The sequence below is a fragment of the Balaenoptera physalus genome (genome assembly GCF_965194825.1).
Source record: "Balaenoptera physalus genome assembly, chromosome: 3".
NCBI classification, from domain to species: Eukaryota; Metazoa; Chordata; class Mammalia; order Artiodactyla; family Balaenopteridae; genus Balaenoptera; species Balaenoptera physalus.
Window position 1 is genome coordinate 23,226,367 of NC_138890.1, and position 17,576 is coordinate 23,243,942.

A 17,576-nucleotide genomic window follows, 5' to 3' on the forward strand; every position below is an offset into this window, starting at 1 on the left:
CTAACAAGTGTGAGGTGGTATCTCATTTCGGTTTTAATTTGTATTTCTCTGATGGTTAGTGATGTTGAGCACCTTTTCATATACCTGTTGACCGTTTGAATATCTTCTTTGGAAAAAATGTCTACTCAGATCCTTTGCCCATTTTTAATGGGATTGTTTTGGTTTTTTGCTATTGCATGAGTTGCTTATATATTTTGGATATGAACCCCTTATCAAATATGTTGTTTGCAAATATTTCTCCCATTCTGTGGGTTGTCTTTTCGTTTTTGTTGATTGTTTCTTTTGCTGTGCAGAAGGGTTTTTAGTTTGATGTAGTTTCACTTGTTGATTTTTGCTTTTGTTGTGATGCTTTGGGTGTCATAACCATAAAATCCTTGATAAGACTAATGTCAAGGAGCTTTTCCCTATGCTTTTTTTTTTTTTTTTAAAGATTTAACTTTATTTATTTTTGGCTGCGCTGGGTCTTCGTTGCTGTGCACGGGCTTTCTCTAGCTGTGGCGAGCAGGGGTTATTCCTCATTGCGGTGCACGGGCTTCTCCTTGTGGTGGCTTCTCTTGTTGAGGAGCACAGGCTCTAGGCGTGTGGGCTTCAGTAGTTGCGGCGCGTGGGCTCAGTAGTTGTGGCACACAGGCTCTAGAGCGCAGGCTCAGTAGTTGTGTTGCACGGGCTTAGTTGCTCCGCGGCACGTGGGATCTTCCTGGACCAGGAATTGAACCCGTGTCCCCTGCATTGACAGGCAGATTCTTATCCACTGCGCCGCCAGGGAAGTCCCTATGCTTTGTTTTTAAAAGAAGTTCAGAAGAGGCAAGAGAAAGAGGGGTTATCTTGTTTTTTAAGTGATAAATATCAAAAGAGTATGTATGCAATTATTCCTACCTGGATAGAAAATAGTGACGAGGACCACCAATTTTTCAGCTTTCATCTCCACAGCAATTCCTATCACCAACTATGATGCCAGGGGCACATCCCCTAAGCTGATACATAAGTAGAGTTTTATCATTTAACTAAAAGACTATATTGTACAAAGCCAACACATTCAGAGGCTAAATAAAGATTTGGGGATCAGAAACCTGCAAATATTCTCTCTTTGCTGTGACATTTCATTTGTTTTAGTTCCAAACATGGTGTCAACAGTACATGAGAGCAGTAGTGGTCCTATGAAGAGACTGTGCTTGATTATCATAATACTATTTTTTTTAAGTGAGAGTTTGGAGTGATTAAAATGTGTCGATTAATTTCCTCCTCTGTGACTGAATTTTACTTTTTACCATATAAGTGTGTTGAGTGACTGCTGTTAAGGTGCAATCAACTCATCAGCAGCGCTTGACTAGAGAAGTTATTAAAATTATTTTAAACTTTTTATAGCACAGTGTCCTACCAAGCATCCTATTGAGAAGGTTTCCAGTGTCCTACCAAGCATCCTATTGAAAAGGTTCATATTAATATATTTAATAGGCCTACATGAGCATTTAATAGCAATAATACTAGCATCAGGCCTTAGTAACTCCTCATCAAGTCACTTATTAAATGCCTTCAAAGTGCGACGCTCTTGTATAGCCTGTAAGAGATCCTTGCTTTCATACTTTGGTAAATTGTAGTCTCTCAGAGGTAAAAAGGTAATTTCTACAGATAAAGGTAGAAACCATGTCTAAACATAGGTCTTCCATAAGAGAGATGCAAATGAAGCCAATGGAAGCAATGGGAGGGAAAGATCACTTTTGAGGAAAGGCTTCAGGAAAGAAGAGTATGAGGAAATCTTGTCACTAGGGATACACAGGCTGTGTTAGGAGATGATCGAGCAGTGTGCCTCGACTGATGGTAAACGGAAGATAAGTCTTGGTCTGTTGATGGCATGTCATGGAGGTTGCCAGGCAAGGCTTGCCCTTTATCGAGTATGCAGGGAGGAGCTGTTGAAGATTCTTGAGCGGGTGGGGAGAACATGAATGGAGCTGGGCTTTTTGAATATTAATGCAAGAATAGTTTACAACCTGGATGGAGACTGTAAACTGGAAGATGATTTAGTAGACTTTGAGAATAGTCCATGGAGTTTAGGTAATGAGAGTTAGGAGAATGATAGGGGACATGGAGGGGAGGAAAAGATGCAGGTGATACTCCTTCTTAGCTGATGGACCTTGAAAGTAGGACGTCAGACAGCTCTGAAGCTTCAGGCTTGGATGCCTAAGAGGATAGTGGTGGCTTTAACAGGAATAGGGAGCCAAGAGAAGGAGCAGGTTTGGGAGAAGATAATGAACTCATCTATAAATAAGACAACCAGAGGCTATTCAAGTGGAGACAGTTTTTTCCTTTGTTTTATTGAGATATAATTGACATATAGCACTGTATAAGTTGAGGGTGTACAGCGTAAAGACTTGACTTAACTATATTATGAAATGTTTCCCGTAACTAGTTGAGTTAACATTCATCATCTGATTTTGATACAAGGGGAAAAAAGAGAAAAAAACTCGTTTGGAGTTTTTAAGAGCAGTTTTTAAATGATAGTTGAGAAGAGCATAGGTATGGTTTGGGGGGTTATCCATGTACATATGATAGTTGAAGCCACGGGCACAAATGAAGTTGGCGAGGGAGAAAAATATAGAAATAAAGAAAAAGAGGATCAAGGCGAAAATTTTGAGAAATTATACATTAGTGGAGGAGGAAAAGTAAGCAAATAAACAATCCAAAGAAAACAAAACTAGGAAAGAAGGCAGAAGGGAAGAACTTCTTAATTAAAGAATTTGGTGTCTCAGAGGATGTTTGGTAGATGTCTGTGGGATATCTGGGAGCTCACGTCCCCTTCTCTAAGAACTCATCCTCCGCCAACACACAGAGGGTTTGGGCCTGACAGCTATGTTTGTACGATTTGACCTTGTTCTTCTGACCATGGTTGGTTTGACCTGAGTTCGATAACTGACCAAAGCTGCACCAATCAGGTTTTCTCCCCTGGGAATTTGGAATTAAGAAATACAATGTTATTCTATTAAGGGCATGAACTGGGTGATCACAGAAACCTGTGCATGGGGTGGCCATCTTCTGTCACAGAAACAGAAAAGTGGAGGAAACCTGCCTTCTGAAAGAAACGAATGAAGTGACTTGCAGAAAATCAAAATGAGAACAGATGACCTGAGAGCGAGAGAGAGAGAAACTGAGAGTATGCTTATTTTCCCATGACGACTATTTTCTGTCTTATCCCTTTTCTTCAATCTTCTAAAACCATCCCCACACCTGCCTACCCTGATGCGACTCCAGTATATTCCTACCATCAAATCTACAAATTTTTTGGCATTTGGACCCATCTCTCCTTTCTTTCTTCCTCTCCTGTCAAAAGCCATTCCTCTACTTATGATTTAAATTCCTTCCCCTCTTCTTAGGGGTTTCATTTCTTCAGTTATTCCCTTCCTCTTGTTCATCATCAAATTCTTGATTATCCCCAATATGTATAAACATGCTCCATCCTAACATTTAGAAAAAAAACAAAGATTCTTATGCTATCCCTTTCCATCTGTAATACTAATTCTCTGATCCCTTCACAGCAACCTTCTTGAGAGAGGTGTCTACAGGTTAACTCTGATTTCCTATTCAATCTACTCGAATCTGACTTCCACCCCCACCACGCCAATGAAAACTGCTAATCCATGTTGTCAACAGCCTACATATTGCTGGACCCAGTGGATGTTCCTTGAACCTCATCCTACTCCAACTTTTAGCAGTTTTCAACACAGTTGGTCAGGCTCAACTTTTTGAAAACCTAATCTCTTCTATTGGCTGGTCTGTCTCCTAATTCTCTAACCACTGCTGTTCAGTGACCTTCAGGGGTTTTTCCTCCTCTAATGCCCTCTAAAAACTGGGCTCTATTCTCTGCTTTCTTGTCTGTGAACTCACCTTCTTGGTAATCTCAGTCATTCCCATAGCTTTAAATACTAAAAATGGTAACAAATTCGCAAATTAATCTCTTTAGCCTAGACATTTCCTCCAAAATCTGTATTCAGATATTCATTTGTCTGTATGACATGTCAAGTCTCCGTGAATATCTGAAATTAATGTATCTGAAATAGAACTAAACTCTCAATTTGTATCAACCTGCTTTCCTCCCCTCACTATTAAAAAGAAATTCTATCTTTACTTTTTCCCACTTCAGTAAATGTTATCACCATTCACCCAGTTATTGTAAACAAGACAACCCAGGCAATATTCTTGATTTTTCCCTCTCCTTCCCTCCCCAACTCTAACCTATCAGCTGGTCCTCTTATTTGCTCCTCGTGAATAGATGTGTAGTCCATCCACTTCTCTCCATCTCCTCTGCTACTACATTAAACCAAACTGCCATCATCTCTTACCTGAGCTATTGCTGTAGCTGCCAACTGGTCTTCTACCTTCTACTCTTGCCTCCTTTCATCTATTTTCTGCTCATCAGTCAGGGTAAACCTGGAAATACATCGGACCCTGTTGTTTCCTGCTTAAATCAGTTCAATGTTTTCCAATTAGTTTGCCATGAGATCCAAATTCCTTTAAATACTTAAAAGGCCTGGCCTGCTCTGGCTTCTGCCTCCTTCTCCAACCTTACCTCCCTTGATTCTCCCCCTCACCCTTTAAGTTCCAGCCACAGTGGCCTCCTTTCACTTCCCCCGAAACAGCACTGCAGGGTCTGCACACAGGTGTATCCTCAGCCTAAAGCACTCCTTCCACAGCCCCAATCCTCAGTTGCCCTGAGTGGCTCCCTCCCATTCTTCAGATCTCAGTTTAAATGCCTTGTCTTCAGAGTATCCTTTCTGAGTCCTTGCCTATCACTAATAACCTATAATAATGTATCATTAGGTCAGTTTGTTTCATCTGTAGTGCTCATTATACGGTGTTAATACACAATTGTTTACCTGTTTATGTAAGCCTTCCCCACTAGATTATAAAGTCTCTCAAGGCAGGGACCTTGTCTCTTCTGTTGACTACTTGGTCACTGAACACCTAGGAGTGCCTGGAATATAGCAGGTGCCCGAGAATTATTTGTTAAAACTTTATTGGTTACTGATAGCTTCCTAGTTCCTGATGCTAATCCCTGTGCAGCCCTATTATACTTTCTGTGAGAGAGTTTCTTTGGCCTTATATTACCCTCCCCCTTTCTGTTTCAATCATTTGAATAGGTTTTTGTTCTTATAGTTAAATGATGACTAATTGATAAAGTCTTTAAAAGGATGTGGTGATCAGCAATGTCAAAAGCTGTTAGATGGGGAAGAAGGTTAAGGGCTAAGCAAAGTCATTGGATCTCATCACTGGAAATCTTCACACCAATAGTGTCCATAAAATGTGGCTCTGTGGAAGCCAGGGTACAGTTGGGTTGATGAGAAGGGTGAGAAGATGAATGCAAGTAATGTAGAATTCTCTTTTTGAGAAATCTGACAGTAAACAGAAGGCATGAAGTCAAATGGGATCTTGGGGTTCATCAGAGTCCAAGAAAGTATATGTTGCTTTAGTTTAAAAAGAATAGGGAAGAAACATCTCCTGATATGCCAATAGAAGCCAAAAGAGAAAAAAATGAAGTTGGAATGAGGAGGACTAATAGATTTAGTTTCCATGAGGCAGTAGAGGATTTGATCAAGCGCACAAGTTTGACAAAACGGGACAATGTTTCCCCCTCCATTTACAGGAAGAAGGGACGTTAAGAGAGTGAAGGTAAAGAAAAAATTTATGTAGAGCAAAGGAAGTTGAGCGTGGCCATTTGAGGAGGTAGCAATGTCATCTACAACTGGTTGTCAAGGGGAATCTCTGGAAAGACTTTTCCAGACCACACCTCCATCCCTTTACTCCATGACCTCCCCACCCAAGATGGTAGATGCCCTCCACTGCAACTGCCGCAGAGACTCACTGCTGCTGGGGGCCACAGTGGTTGGTGGGAATGTGCCTTTCTTAGGTGGGGTGGAACAGAAAAAAAGCCTGCGATCACTGAGGAGAGGGGTAGTCAGAAGGGAATATTGGGGTTTGAAGAGCTCTGACATCACGAGGAATACAACAAGGACATAGAATTGTTTTCCAAACATATATCTCATCAGGCATTCTTGGGGCCCTTCTAAAAATACAGATTTCAGCCTCATTCCCTAGAGAGTCTAATTCAGCAGGTCTGGGAGCAGGAGGGGTAGGATTGTACAATTTTTAAAAAGTTCCCCAGGTGATGTTTATGATTTGGCCAATTTGGGAAACAGTGGATTAGAAATGATTAAAAGTTCACTAAGTTTAATTGCAGGCCCCACATATTTTCTCAGTGTTTAGCCAAATACAAAGATTTGTGGATAACTGACGTCAATTCGTGGAAATTACCCAAAGAAAACAGTTTTCAGTGGATTGGTATCTAATTCTATGGTTCCAAATAATCTGCAGCGATATTTAAGATGTAAGACTAGTTTATGGATATTTCTTTATAGAGAATTTCATTGAGGAAAAGGTAAATGGAATGGACCAGCTAACAGTTATTATTCATAATATAATAACAAACTCAGATGTTTTAAAGCCTGTTCTGCTTCTAGTTTGCTTACCTCCCAAATTAATAAGCTAAACATAATAAAAATCTAAGAATGTAACTTGATCTTACCCATTCCTAGCATTCTTAGAGGAGATCTTTAGCCTGATAGCACTAGAGCTTCTGAGAGCAGATTCAGATCCATTTAAAATATTTTTTCCATTCCTTCCCAGAAAGAGTTATTTGTATTGATATACAACAGTTGGGCCCCAGACCACTTACTGGGACCACAGGGCCTCACTAATTTGTACCAGTTTTCCTCTATTCTAGTTGGTCTTGACCATCAGGTATAAATTAGTGCTAAATCAATATTAGCTGATACTTCCCCAGGTGTGGGAAGTATGGAAACCCTATCACATGAGCAAACACAGCCCTTCTTGGCTACATTTAAAATAAGGTGGTTATTATTACACTGTATGGGGAAAAGGCTTTTTTTTTTTTTAAAGAAATCTCATGCCACCTTAATTTGCATTAACTTGATAGACTGATATCAATAGTCGGAATCAATTTTCAATTGTTATAGTTTTCCTACCACCGTTCACACTTCCTTCATTCTTTCAGGGAGGCTTCTTCTGCCTTCCTATTTCTTCCCACCTCCAGCCATGCCATATACCCCACACCATTTTTCCTTTCTAGTACTACTTACTCATCGGGTTGAGTAGAGAAGCCAAAGGTGACTTAGTTTACATACCTGCTTTAATTGCTCACCTTGGGTGGAGCAGTGTCTTAAATAAACTTCACTTTTGCCACAGCACCATTACTCAGTAAGGTATTTATACAAGTGTCACTTAATCCCATGAAAATAAACAAGGCACTTAAACTTGTTATTGAGAAAGAAGCTTTAGGCTTTAGCTGCCCACTCTCCTTACTCAAGGGCCAATCTCACCTCACTTATTCTTAGACAACTTTTCAGCAGTTTTCCTTAAAGAAAATCAGGCAGAGCAAAGTACTGTGAGTCAGGTTTAAGCTACCCTTACCTTTGAAAGAAAGGGTTCCTTTGTTAATTATCAATAACAAGGAATCTTGTCATTTCTCCCAATATTTCCAAGCCATAGCTACTCATAGCGGAGCTATGCATTCAATGCATTCCTAAATATTGAAAGCATATATGTTCAGTATTTAACCATAGATGAAAACAGAAACAAATATTTAACATTCCAAAGAAATGGTGCAACTCTACATGATTTTTTATTTTCTATATCCTGAATTGTATAGAAATTTCATAGTATTTTTAAAGCACTTTCATAAATATGACCTTTTTGCTTGTGATCATTCTGTGAGGTAGTTATACTATTTCCATTTTTCAGATGGGAAAATTGAGGCTTGAAGCCTTGGCCAGGGTCACAGCACATGAGAGATTCAGAGCTGGGAATCAGCTCTCCTGACTCCAGGCCCAGTGTTTTTCCCTCTATAAAAATTGCCTTTATAGCAGGACAGTCAGGGATATGTTCACTCAGTGATAGAGAAGTATGGATCTTTTCCACCCCTAGTCATTGAAGGACCTATGAGCTGATAGTGTATGTGAGAGAGGACACTTCCTGCCTGAAAGATTGATGACTTACATTCAGAGCAACCTGATATTGCACTCTGATAGGAGAAGGACCTGTCTAAAACGTCCTAATTGCTTAAAACATCCAGAGTTCCCAATAGGAAGACAGGGTGTGGTAATTATATATCTTGCTTTTGGCTTATCTTCTCCATATCCTCACCCTCACAGATGTCTTTCAAACATTGGTAATTACAGCTTTCAGAGCCAAAGCCTACAAACTCATAATCCACACAGATGACATACTAAAATCTACTCAAATATGTAAGGCTGAAGAAACTTTCAGTGCTACTGGACTCACATTAAAAAAAAACTGCTTACAAAAGAGGTAGCCTTTATTTCTATGTCACTACTGCCTAGATGTGTAATGGTTTCTTGTTGATCTGTGAGGGTGCATATTAACTCATTTACCTCTAAATGTAATCAGTAACTTAAGAATAAAGTACACATGCAGATGACAAGACCATATGATTAAAAGCAAATAGTCTGACATTGGAAAACGGATCCAAATTAATGAAACTAACTTGAAACAATGAAGGAACTGCTTCTAAGCAAGAGGAAGAATCAGTATCAAGAAATAAATGCAACACAGGAAAGCAGTTGTCCTTGTCATGCTGGCCTATAAATGGAACCTGAGTTAATAACATCATAATCTCTAAAGAATTCAGCAAGTTCTTGCTATAGTGGCAATGAGATAATATATAAAGTATGGTGGAATTTCCCACCATCTGTATCACTGGCGAGCCCAGTGGTAATTGGAATGGTTCAATGTCCCACAGTTTTTAAGGGAAATCGTTTTAGGAGGAGTCACATTTCTAGATGAAGACACATTAACCCAATCATTTCAAAGAATATGGCTTGGGTCTGGTATCACATTTCAAGACCAAGAATTAGCACCTCAGTTACTTACTAAGTGAAAGATACTCCAATGATAATTGATAAGAAAACGGCTCAGAAATATGAGTGGGATTTTAAACAACTAAATTTGTTTGTCTCCCACTCTGATTGAATCCAGAAGTATTTATTTAGGGGAGCAAAAAATCCAGATGACTTGGAAGCAAATGTTTCTGTTCGTTGAAGAATAAGGATGTCTTCTGCCAAATGCAGCCATTTCCAAACGCAATGAAGGACTATGGCTCATATATCAATCCTGCCCCTTCCTAGCTCGGCCCTCATTCTCTTACCATCTTCTCCGAATTCCCTTGCAGGATTCCCTTCAGGACCATTGCTAATTCATGCCTTCTGGAATCCACCTTCCTCATAGCTATTGAGGCTTTTCCCACCTTTTCAGAAAAAAGTTTGCCCTGGGTGATATACATAAATCTTTGCCCAGCCTCAACCAGCTTGCTTTCTAGCTAACAGGTTTATCTGTGGCCCCAGGGGGCAGGATAGTGTGAGAGAGGGGGCTCAAAAGACCATTACCTTTCAGTACACAGCTAGGTAAACTAATTCCACCAAAGATCACAGGTTTCTATATTTCCTTGAATATGCTTTTTTTTTTTTAAAGCGTCATCAAAATTTCACTTTTTAAATATTTTTTTTAAAGGAATTCCTTTTATTTTTTTATTATTTATTTATTTATTTTTGGCTGTGTTGGGTCTTCATTTCTGTGGAAGGGCTTTCTCTAGTTGCGGCAAGTGGGGGCCACTCTTCATGGTGGTGCACGGGCCTCTCACTATCGCGGCCTCTCTTGTTGCGGAGCACAAGCTCCAGACGTGCAGGCTCAGTAGTTGTGGCTCATGGAACTAGTTGCTCCGCGGCATGTGGGATCTTCCCAGACCAGGGCTTGAACCCGTGTCCCCTGCAATGGCGGGCAGATTCTCAACCACTGCGCCACTAGGGAAGCCCAGGATTTGTATTGTATTGCTAACAAAGAGACTGCATTTCTCCTCTGATGAATGTGCACAAGAAAGAATGCTGTCCCCGGTGATCGTTGGGTACCGTCTCATGATCCTGAGGGAAGCCATCCTATCCTTCTGGTTACGTGATACAGTGGGTTTCCTTATTGTTTAGGCCAGTTTTATTTGGAGTTTCAATTTTTACAGTGAAAAGTTGTCATAACTCTTTCTGTTCTAGGGGTTTTTTTGTTTTGTTTTGTTTTTGTCAATTCCTGCTGGGTATTATTTGTATTGTTGATGTGGCAAGAACTCTACTGAGATATAGTCTTCTTGTCTTTATATTATGAATATATCTCTAAGTTTATCACTTATCATTTACTCCTTACTCTTGTTTAATATAGAGAAGATTATAATTTAAGTCTATTAAATCCATCAGTGTGTTTCTGCATGATGTATTCCATTGCTTTTACTTTTATTCATTCATTCATTCAATAAAGAGTGTGTGTGTGTGTGTGTGTGTGTGTGTGTGTGTGTACTACAAGGTGCCAAGCACTACGAGAGGCAATAAGACTATTTATTGTGAGACAAGAAAGACACAGCCCCTGTCCTCGTGGAGTTCATATCCTGGTGGGGGATTGAGAATATGTTAGACGTTTACTGAAAAGCCACACAAGTGTGTGTAAGCTACTAAAGGATAGAGGCTACAGAGGGAAGGACCCAGTCTAGGAGCGCTTTCATAGAAGGGTTAGGTCTAGTTAGGGAAGTCAGGGGAAGCTTTCCTGGGGAAGTGGTGACTGAGCTAAGAATGATAAAGAGGACTTAGGTAGTGGGCTAAGAGCATTCCAGGCAGTGGAAAGAGCAGGTGCAAAGGTCCTGCTCATGGGCAAGCATAGGAAAGAGGAAGGACTGAAAGAATGTAGGACATGGTCCACATCCTCAGAGGGGCCTGGTGTAAGTGAAGGCGGAAGGTTGAAGGGTGGGAAGTGGGGGATGCTGACCACGCAGGGCCAGTAAGTCCATGTTAAGGAGTTGTGTCTCCTTCCTAAGATCTATGGGAAATCACTGAAGGTGTCATCTTTGACAACCACATTACTTTTACCTCCAAACATCCAATCTCATAACAAGTCCTAACAATTTTGCTTTCGAAATATCTCTTCAGTCTATCCACTTCAATCCATCCACTTCTGTTCGTCATTACCAACACTTCCTCAGCCCATTCTATCATCATTTGTGTCTGGACTAGGGGAATAGCGTCCTCAATGACCTATGTGCCTACTCTTGCCCCACTCCAATCCATTCCTGCACAGTTATGGGGAGACACACGTGACTTTGATACCATTTGATGACACAGAAAACACTGAAAGAGGACCAGTTTGTTTTTCATTAGTCTTGTTCTTGAGAGGTTGTGGAGTGGGCAGTTCATGAGTTTAATCTTGGACCTGCTGAGTTTTAAATATCCCTGGGATGTCCTAGAGAAGAAGCCAAGCAGGCGGTGTCTGTTAGGTAGATATCTTCTGCCTCCCCATCTAGAGCCACTCTCCACCCATCTCTACGCTGATCCCTGCCCGGAGACATTAACGTGTGTGGGATGTCAAGATTCCATGTATCCCCAGCACCTGCTCCCGTGTGCTCTGCCTTCTAGTTGCGTTCAGCCCATAGGAGGTACATGAAGGAAGAAGCGTGAAGGCTGAGTATTTACTCAATACGATATACATCCTGCATCATCTCTTCCTCTTCCCCACCTCCTCCTCTTTCCACCCTGCCTCCTTCAAACCCTCTTCCTCTGCCTCCTGCTCCTCCTGCTCTTCTTCCTCCCACCTCTTCCTCTTTTTTTCTCTCTCGAATCCAGTAATCCTTTCCACCTCCTCCTTTTTTTAAAAAATTAGTTAAGTAATTTTTGGCTGCATTGGATCTTTGCTGCGCCCGGGCTTTCTCTAGTCGCGGCAAGTGGGGGCTACTCTTCGTTGCAGTGAGTGGGCTTCTCATTTCGGTGGCTTCTCTTGTTGCAGAGCACGGGCTCTAGGTGCCCGGTCTTCAGAAGTTGCGGCACACGGGCTTCAGTAGTTGTGGCCCACGGACTCAGTAGTTGTGGCTCGCAGGCTCTAGAGTGCAGGCTGAGTAGTTGTGGCGCACAGGCTCAGTTGCTCCGTGGCATGTGGGATGTTTCCGGACCAGGGCTTGAACCCCTGCACTGGCAGGTGGATTCTTAACCACTGAGTCACCAGGGAAGTCCCTAACCTCCTCCTTTAAGCCTAGGCAGTAAAAGCTCCCTGAGATGCTGGACTACTGTCCTCTCTTGTTTTCCCCAAACCCTTTGCAAATGATCTCTCGACTACAGTCTCCTTAATTACGGTACATTTGAGTGTGCCACCTTTCTCTTTCAGGGATTCTGACTTATACTGATAGGTAAGAAATGCCTGGGGGAGAGTTAAATTTGAGTCACCTGAGTAGAGGTGGTCATTGGAGCCGTGGGTAAATGTGAATATCTTGGGAGACAGTGTAGAGAAGGAATGGGCCCTGAGGAACTCAAACACGTAATGGCTTTCAGAGGAGGATAATCTTGCAAAGGAATTGGAGAAGTAGCAACCAAAGTGAGGTGAAAAATCAGGGCAGTGTGTGTCATAGAAGTCAAAGGAGGCAAAGGGAAGAAAAAGAGTGTTGGTAGTCAAGATTATCAGTTGGTCCTGCAAAGTCATTGGATTTAGTGACTTATACCATCGTGAATCTGTTACATATTTTCTGTGCTCCCTCTGAACAATGATTTAAATTTTTTTACATTAACTTATCTATAATTTATCTTAGGTAAATACCGTCAAATTTGTTTTAGAACGTATTTTAAGGTAAAAATTAACTACCCTTCCTTAACCATTATTCCAACATTATTTATTTTATACTTTCTCTATTACCATTATTTCCTCCAACATTCACTGTTTCTAAAAATATAAAGAGATGTTTGAGCACTTTCTACTAGATGTTTAAGAGCTTTCTATTTGACTGTATCATAGTGGTTCAATGGTTGTCGCTTTAGCATTCATTTTAAAATTGATCCATTAGAACAAGTCTAACCTCTTAATTTTAATTTTCAGAATTCTATTATCAATAGCCCCATTTATTCTTCCAGATAAACTCTATATTTTTTTAACATCTTTATTAGAGTATAATTGCTTTACTATGGTGTGTTAGTTTCTGCTTTATAACAAAGTGAATCAGTTATACATATACATATGTCCCCACATCTCTTCCCTCTTGCATCTCCAGATAAACTTTAGAACCATCTTATCAATTAAAAAAAACTTCATAGTGATTTTTTCAAGACCGTGAGAGATAGATGGCCAACCAGAGTTCCTAAGGTTCAGTGTATGTAACTGTTGCCGCCGCTTAAGCCTGCCAAAGCAGTGGTACGGCTGCTGCCCTTGTATTTGCTACCTCTAGAAACATTCTTGCCAGTAGTGGCGGCAGCGGGACTCAATTACCCTCTTTTCGCACTCCCTCCAGAAGCTCCAGATGGCGTCTTCCGTGGGCAATGTGGCCGACAGCACAGACCCAACGAAACGTATGCTTTCCTTCCAAGGGTTAGCAGAGTTGACACATCGAGCCTATCAGGTGGGAGATTTTGAGGCAGCTGAGAGACACTGCATGCAGCTCTGGAGACAAGAGCCAGACAATACTGGTGTACTTTTATTACTTTCATCTATTCACTTCCGGTGTCGAAGGCTGGACGGATCTGCCCACTTTAGTACTCTGGCAATTAAAAAGAACCCTCTTCTGGCAGAAGCCTATTCGAATTTGGGGAATGTGTACAAGGAAAGCGGGCAGTTGCAGGAAGCAATCCAGCATTACCGGCATGCATTGCGTCTCAAACCAGATTTCACTGATGGTTATATTAACCTGGCAGCCGCTTTGGTAGCAGCAGGCGACATGGAAGGGGCAGTACAAGCTTACGCCTCTGCTCTTCAGTACAATCCTGATCTGTACTGTGTTTGCAGTGACCTGGGGAACCTGCTCAAAGCCCTGGGTCGCTTGGAAGAAGCCAAGGCATGTTATTTGAAAGCAATTGAGACGCAACCGAACTTTGCAGTAGCTTGGAGTAATCTTGGCTGTGTTTTCAATGCACAAGGGGAGATTTGGCTTGCAATTCATCACTTTGAAAAGGCTGTCACCCATGACCCCAATTTTCTGGATGCTTATATCAATTTAGGAAATGTCTTCAAAGAGGCACGGATTTTTGAACGAGCTGTGGCAGCTTACCTTCGTGCCCTAAGCTTGAGTCCAAATCATGCAGTGGTACATGGCAGCCTGGCTTGTGTATACTATGAGCAAGGCCTGATAGATCTGGCAATAGACACCTACAGGCGAGCTATTGAATTGCAACCACACTTCCCGGACGCTTACTGCAACCTAGCCAACGCTCTCAAAGAGAAGGGCAGTGTTGCCGAAGCAGAAGATTGTTATAATACAGCTCTCTGGCTGTGTCCCACCCATGCAGACTCTCTGAATAACCTAGCCAATATCAAGCGAGAACAGGGAAACATTGAAGAGGCAGTTCGCTTGTATTGTAAAGCATTAGAAGTCTTCCCAGAGTTTGCTGCTGCCCATTCAAATTTAGCAAGTGTATTGCAGCAGCAGGGAAAAGTGCAGGAAGCTCTGATGCATTATAAGGAGGCTATTCGAATCAGTCCTACCTTTGCTGAGGCCTACTGTAATATGGGAAACACTCTAACGGGGATGCAGGATGTTCAGGGAGCCTTGCAGTGTTATACACGTGCCATTCAGATTGACCCTGCATTTGCGGAAGCCCACAGCAATCTGGCTTCCATTCACAAGGATTTGGGTAATATTTCAGAAGCAATTGCTTCTTATCGCACTGCTCTGAAGCTTCAACCTGATTTTCCTGACGCTTATTGTAATCTGGCTCATTGCCTGCAGACTGTCTGTGACTGGACAGACTATGATGAGCGCATGAAGAGGTTGGTCAGCGTTGTGGCTGACCAGTTAGAGAAGAACAGGTTGCCTTCCGTGCAGCCTCATCACAGCATGTTATATCCTCTTCCTCACGGCGTCAGGAAAGCTATTGCCGAGAGGCATGGGCACCTCTGCCTGGATAACATCAGTGTCCTTCGTAAACCACCGTATGAACATCCAAAGGACTTGAAGCTCAGTGATGGTCGACTGCGTGTAGGATACGTGAGTTCTGACTTTGGGAACCATCCTACTTCTCATCTTATGCAGTCTATTCCAGGCATGCACAATCGTGATAAATTTGAGGTATTCTGTTATGCCCTGAGCCCAGATGATGGCACAAACTTCCGAGCGAAGGTGATGGCAGAAGCCGATCATTTCGTTGATCTTTCTCAGATTCCATGCGACGGAAAAGCAGCTGATCGCATCCATCAAGCTGGTATACACGTCCTCGTAAATCTGAATGGTTATACCAGGGGTGCTCGAAATGAACTCTTTGCGCTCAGGCCAGCTCCTATTCAGGCAATGTGGCTGGGGTACCCTGGGACTAGTGGCGCGCTTTTCATGGATTATATCATCACTGATCAGGAAACTTCACCTGCTGAAGTTGCTGAGCAGTATTCTGAGAAACTGGCTTATATGCCCCGTACTTTCTTTATTGGTGATCATGCTAATATGTTCCCTCACCTGAAGGAAAAAGCAGTCATCGATTTTAAGTCCAATGGGCACATTTATGACAATCGAATTGTGCTGAATGGCATCGACCTCAAAGCATTTCTTGATAGTCTACCAGATGTGAAAATTGTCAAGATGAAATGTCCTGATGGAGGAAACAACACAGACAGCAGTAATATAGCTCTCAATATGCCTGTCATTCCTATGAATACGATTGCAGAAGCAGTTATTGAAATGATTAACAGAGGACAAATTCAGATAACAATTAATGGATTCAGTATTAGCAATGGACTGGCAACTGCCCAGATCAACAATAAGGCTGCCACTGGAGAGGAGGTTCCCCGTACCATTATTGTAACCACACGTTCTCAGTACGGGTTACCGGAAGATGCCATTGTGTACTGTAACTTTAATCAGTTATATAAAATTGACCCATCTACTTTGCAGATGTGGGCAAATATTCTGAAGCGTGTTCCCAATAGCGTACTGTGGCTGTTGCGTTTCCCAGCAGTAGGAGAACCTAATATTCAACAGTACGCGCAAAATATGGGCCTTCCCCAGAACCGTATCATTTTTTCACCTGTTGCTCCTAAAGAGGAACATGTTCGGAGAGGCCAGCTGGCTGATGTCTGCTTGGACACTCCACTCTGTAATGGACACACCACAGGGATGGATGTCCTTTGGTCGGGGACACCCATGGTGACTATGCCAGGAGAGACTCTTGCTTCCCGAGTTGCAGCTTCCCAGCTCACTTGTTTAGGCTGTCTTGAGCTTATTGCTAAAAATAGACAAGAGTATGAAGACATAGCTGTGAAACTGGGAACTGATCTAGAATACCTGAAGAGAATTCGTGGCAAAGTCTGGAAGCAGAGAATATCTAGCCCTCTGTTCAACACCAAACAATACACAATGGAACTAGAGCGCCTCTATCTACAGATGTGGGAGCATTATGCAGCTGGCAACAAACCTGATCACATGATGAAGCCTGTTGAAGTCACTGAGTCGGCCTAAATAATGACTGTGTGCGCAGGAGAATTACCCCTGTACCTGAGCCTCAACCTTCTGGGGGAAAGGGAACTAGATACGTTACTTTGTACTTACCTTTGTAGCAATATCATGTTGCAGATGGGTGACAGACAGTGATAACAAATAGCACAGTCAGACTTGCTTCCTGCATGATCATGACAGGGAGAGACACAAGAGATGGGAGACTGCTGTTCCACAAGGAGTCTCCGTAGAATTTTGCGGCAGCCAGGTGTTGCCTAAGTCTGGAAGGTCTGATCTCCCTTGGTCTTCCATGGGATGGGTGGTTAGTGTGGAGGGGAGATAGAGATTGCCCAGTCTTCTGAATTAATTGTTTCTTTATATTTGGGGTATTGGAGCTATTAAAAATGTTTGGTTTCAGGTTTTATTCACGTGAAGTGTATATGATTCTTTTGAGATAAGGTTTTAAGCTAAAATATTCCTTGTTTTAGTTTCTGAACTCTACAGACAAATGGGGACTTTGCTGGTGTAGTCTTTTTATAGGTTTTATAAACCACTTGAGCCTATATCCGTCATTTTAGTGTCTGACATATTTGGAACTATCAGTGCTTTGTTGGTTTATGGCTTAAATTCTTTTTCTGGTCCGTTTCCTTCTTCCCTTCCCCCCACTTTAAACATTTTCCTGTAACTTGGGTAACAAAAAACCAAGTCTGATTCAAAACCTCCCAGAGTGTTTCTCTTAAGCACATCATCTGGTGCCAAATGAAGATTCTTAGGAGTGATTATTAATTATGAAGGGCACAGTTGTGGTACTGTCACTGATGAATAATAATGGATTTTTGGCCTAGAGTTTTGACCTATTTCACCAGTGTTTTACCGTTGACTGCCCCTCTGTGCTGCTTCCAAAAGTGATAGTGTGTGATAAGATTTTTACTTTCACTTCTAAAGTTTGTTTTTTTTTTAAAGTGAGTCCTGTTCTTCCTTTTTCTTTCAGCAGAAATGAAATCCCAGGTAAGTACAAGTATTCAAATATTTGATCAGTAAGTCACAGTTATCTCCAGTGCATTAAATA

At 41.8% G+C, this 17,576-nt stretch overlaps 2 long non-coding RNA genes and 1 pseudogene across 3 annotated transcripts in view; 2 read left to right on the forward strand and 1 right to left on the reverse strand.

The window, feature by feature from the left end:
* LOC309658287 overlaps nt 1–17,576 on the reverse strand; it is a 205,960-nt gene that overhangs the window by 116,805 nt on the left and 71,579 nt on the right. The window lies entirely within an intron of this gene.
* LOC309657755 lies at nt 11–8,630 on the forward strand. Its single transcript, XR_014261881.1, has 2 exons — nt 11–1,397; nt 1,433–8,630. It is a non-coding gene; the product is annotated as an uncharacterized lncRNA (long non-coding RNA).
* LOC309658037 (UDP-N-acetylglucosamine--peptide N-acetylglucosaminyltransferase 110 kDa subunit pseudogene) lies at nt 12,737–16,927 on the forward strand (annotated as a pseudogene). Its single transcript has one exon. The product of its transcript is annotated as a UDP-N-acetylglucosamine--peptide N-acetylglucosaminyltransferase 110 kDa subunit pseudogene (transcript).